Here is a 4,930-nt window from a genome sequence, read left to right as displayed (position 1 = left end):
TGAGCATTCTACCACAACCCCAGTCCTCAGTGTAGTTTCAATTTACATTTCTCTGAGTGCTAGAGAAGTTGAACATTTTTTTCATATATTTGTTGACAGATTGTATTTCTTCCTCTGTGAAGTGCATGTTTAGTTTCTTTGCCCATTTATTGATTGGGTTATTTATTTATTTATTTTTTGGTGTTAAGCTTTTTGAGTTTTTTATATATCCTGGAGATGAATGCTCTATCTGATGTGCAAGTGGCAAAGATTTTCTCCCATTCTGTAGGCTGTCTCTTCGTGTGGCACATGATTAATTCTTTTTTAAAAATTTTTTATTTTTTAGTTATAGTTGGACACAATACCTTTATTTTATTTATGTATTTTTATGTGGTGCTGAGGATCGAACCCAGGGCCTCGCACATGCTAGGCAAGCTCTCTACCACTGAGCCACAACCCCAGCCCCATTTTTTTAAATATTTTTTTTATTTGTTCACAATACATTTATTTTGTTTATTTATTTTTATGTGGTGCTGAGGATCGAACCCAGGACCTCGCACATGCTAGGCGAGCGCTCTACTGCTGAGCCACAACCCTAGCCGTCCCCCACCATTAATTCTTAAAGGAGGGAATTCTGACACATGTTACAACATGGAGGAACCTAGAAGACAGGATGCCTATAATATAAGCCAGTCGTAAAATAACAGCTAGTCTGTATTCCACTTATATTAGGTACCTAGAATAGTCAAATAGGTAGGAACAGAAAGTGGAATGGTAGATTCCAGGGGTTAAGTGGGGGACAGAAATGGAGTGTTATTGTCTGATTAGTACAGTTCTGGGGCTAGATGGTGGTGATGGTTGCAGAACAATGTGACAATACTTAATGTCATTGAACTGTGCACTTAAAAATGGTTAGAGTAGTACATTATATTTACATAAATTTGACCACAATAAAAAAATGGTTTCTCTATGCTTGATTTGAATTGCTTTATTCACATTTTGAGTCAATAAATATTATTTTGCAACATATAAATGGTTTCAATGATTGCTTACAGCTTCTCCATGGAGATCTTTCATAATTTAATTTATTACCATGGGCATTTACTTTTGAAATTTTTTCCATTGTGAGTAATATATTTTTATTCCCATCTCTGATTACTTTCTTTAGATAAATTTTCAGAAATAGAATTATGAGTTCAGTGACTATAAACACTGAAAATGCAAAAAGCCCTGCATTTCCTATTTTTTCATACACTTGCTAATATTGCATGTGATTAGTAAAAAAAAAAAATGTGTTTTTTTTTTTTTTGCAGTGTGAAAATGTCTTTCATAGATGTTTTAATTTGCATTTCAAAGAGGAGTAAGTAAATTGAACATATTTTGATGTGGCTTTTCTTTTTCTCCTTTTTCTCTCTCTCCCTTTGGGTGTGAATTTCCTGCTCAGGGCATTTACCCACTGTTCCATAGGGATAGTGGCATACGGAAGGCATAGTGATTGGAGCAGTCTACTCTGGGTGCAGGCAATATGTGGGGAGTAATTCCTGTCGGCAACTTAAACCAATAATAAGATGCTCTCACTGTCAGTCTGCACCAGCATTCTGAAGAGTGCCGATGATAAAATACTCCCAACCACTCCAGCCAGGCCTAACCGGCTCAGTGGTGGAGCACTTGCCAAACACATGTGAGGCACTGTGTTGGCTCCCCAGCACCACATAAAAATAAGTAAAAAAAATTCAAGGTACTGTGTCCTTCTACAACTTAAAAAAAAATTAAAATGTATAGAAGGATGATCAGGAAAAAGTGTCCCTCCCACCGGAATCCCTAGCTACTTAATTCTCCTCCCAGGAAGCCATTGTGATTGACTTCTTATACATCCTGCCAAAAAAGAGTTTAAACAGAAACATTATCTTTTCCCTGAATCAAAAGTATAATACAGTATTACTTAGTATATTGATTTTTTTTCACCTAGTATTAGATGTTAGAGATGTTTCCATCACTAACCTTTAACCTGCCATTTTATCCCTCTATTCTACTATATTGTACGTACTAAGTGTACTCTATTGTATGCACAGCCCATCTCCCTACTGATGGATGTGAATCATTTTACATGTATACCAACCAGTATATTTGTCAGATAAATTCCCAGTGGTGGAATTTTTGCTCTCCAAGATATGTGGATTTGCACATTTGGCACTGTGAAATTGTGTCCCCTACAGATCTTATCCATTATTAGCACTTCTAATATTAGGAAAGAGTGTTTGTTCACCACCATAGTGTGCCTGCTACTAATCTCTTAGCTAAGAAATACATTTTGCTGAACTATTTGCAAGTAAGTTGCTAACAGAACAATGTTTTATCTTTAAGAATTCAGCCTACTCTTCCTAAAAATTCTCCTATGCAATCATAGTGCCATTATTAAAACTGTTAACCTTACCAGTAATTTCATAATATGATCCAAGAGCCAATCCCTACTCAAATTTTATCACCAGCTGGCCAGGCCAGCAATATGAACTGGGTTTAAAGGGGCAGGCTGTATTATTGATAACTAAGGAAACAGGGAAGAAACCATGAGGCATACGGACATAAGTTTCTAAGGCAAGAAGGCTCAGTGACCTCAAGGGTCAGCTCCAGTGCTGGAAGGAGCAAGAAGAGCAAGCTTTGCAAAAGAGAGCGTGCCTGAAACCTTCTATTTATGAGGCACCTCCACCAAGACCTTTGAGAAAGTTCTACCCAAATAAGGCAAGGAATTGGGTTTCAGAGGGTTGCTTGATGATGTCTGTGGTCAGCAGTTTGACTGACATCTTGGCAAGTCACACCCATCTCAGGTGCCATGTGGGAACACAGGCAGAGCAAGAGGAAAGGGCACACGTGCTTCACACAGCCCAAGGAGCATGCAAGACAGGCCAGTCCTCCCACATGCTCAAATGCACATAGCTCACACACAGCCCATGGATGGCTCATGACAAAATTCCCTAATTGTCTCATTTTTTTAAATAGATATTTTACTATTTGGAGTGAGGAATAGAACAAGCTTTTTCTGGCATATTTATATGATTGCTACATGTTCCTAATTTCCTTTTTTTTAAAGCATTTTTTAAAATTTATTTTTTAGTTGTACCTGGACACAATACTTTTATTTTATTTATTTATTTATATGTGGTGCTGAGGATCGAACCCAGGGCCCTGCACATGCTAGATGAGTGCGCTACCACTTAGTCACTACCCCAGCCCCTTCTTTTTTTTATTTTTTAACCAGGGATTAAACTCAGGGGCACTTGACCACTGAGCCACATCCCCAGTCTTTTTTTTGTATTTTATTTAGAAAGAGGGTCTCACTCAGTTGCTTAAGGCCTCGCTTTAAACTTGTAATCCTCCTGCCTCAGCCTCCTGAGCTGCTCCGCTACTTCCCAGGTCTCCTTGGTGATATTAAATTTTTGAAGCAACCAAGCCAATCATCATGTAGAAAGTTACCATTCTCAGTGCACTGGCTTCTTTCCCTGTGATATTCCCAACACTATTCAGTCCCCAAGAAAATGCTTCTCCATTCTGTTTCCTTAGAACCTACAGTGAGTGTGACCAGAGCTTGCAAGTTTAGGGTTGTACTAACTTAGGGACACTGCTTTGTGTGCCATCCCATCAAATCATGAATGCAAAACATTCCTGCATAATGAAGTCACCCAGTAGTGCCAAACAACCATTTTCTTGCTTTACTTTACCTTGGAAATTGAGGTTTTGAAGGTCATCATGAATTTGTGTGGTGTCTGTAAAAGTTACACCTTCTGTTATATCAAACAGTTTATATTTAGTTGTGACCTGTGATATTTAAATAGGTAACTGGATGAATACTGAATAATAAAATTACAAAGAGTTTATATTTCTACAAAATATGTAATGAACTTTCATTAAAATTTAAAAAAAATCTTAAACATAATTTCACCTTTATTTCAATGCTTTTTATTTAACTCTATAAAATTTTGTTATTTGTTAATAAATTGGGCTTTCCTTTTAATGTTTGGAAGAAAAAGAAAAAGAATATTTATGAAAATCATATAAAAATAGGTATAGCACTCACTTTGGCAGCACATATATTAAAGTTGGAGTGATACAGAGAAAATTAGCATGGCCCTTGTGCAAAGATGACAAGCAAATTCATGAAGCATTCCATAAAAAAGGAGTATTATGTACATTTAATTGATTTTTAAAATATATTTAAATTTTGGATACTTTGAATATCATTAAATCTTGTACTTTCAATCTTTTCAATCTTTTCAATCTTTCAATCTTTTCAATCCCTATTTGTATACATCATATATTCACACCAATTCATGTCATCATACATGTGCTTTGAATAGTAATGAACATCACATTCCACCATCATTAATTACCCCATGTCCCCACCCTTCCCCTCCAACCCCTCTGCCCTATCTAGAGTTCACCTATTCCTCCCATGCTCCTGCTCCCTATCCCATTATGAATCAGCCTCCTTATATCAAAGAAAACATTTGGCATTTGTTTTTTTTTGGATTGACTAACTTCACTTAGCATTATCTTCTCTAACTCCATCCATTTACCTGCAAATGTCATGATTTTATTCTCTTTTACTGCTGAGTAATATTCCATTGTATATATATGCCACATTTTTTTTTATCCATTTATCTATTGAAGGGCATCTAAGTTGGCTCCACAGTTTAGCTATTGTGAATTGTGCTGCTATAAACATTGATGTGGCTGTGTCCCTGTAGTATGCTGTTATTAAGTCCCTTGAGTATAGACAGAGGAGAGGGACAGCTGGTCAAATGGTGGTTCCATTCCCAATATTCCAAGAAATCTCCAATCTTTTAGATTATTGTTATCTAGAGGACACAATTTATGTGACATCGTTAAATTAAACAACCTGGCTAGTGGTTTCAAAATGCATGCAACAAAAATTAATTATTTTCCAAATAAATGT

General features: G+C 36.5%; 1 non-coding gene across 1 annotated transcript; it reads left to right on the top strand.

Moving 5' to 3' along the window:
- The first annotated feature begins 4,043 nt into the window (after positions 1-4,043).
- Positions 4,044-4,150, top strand: LOC120892070 (U6 spliceosomal RNA). Its single transcript, XR_005736741.1, has one exon. It is a non-coding gene; the product is annotated as a U6 spliceosomal RNA (small nuclear RNA).
- Positions 4,151-4,930: the final 780 nt, after the last annotated feature.

Source organism: Ictidomys tridecemlineatus, chromosome 2 (assembly GCF_052094955.1).
Source record: "Ictidomys tridecemlineatus isolate mIctTri1 chromosome 2, mIctTri1.hap1, whole genome shotgun sequence".
Classification (NCBI taxonomy): Eukaryota; Metazoa; Chordata; class Mammalia; order Rodentia; family Sciuridae; genus Ictidomys; species Ictidomys tridecemlineatus.
Note: the sequence above shows the minus strand (reverse complement) of the source record. Positions and strands in the feature narration are given on the sequence as shown.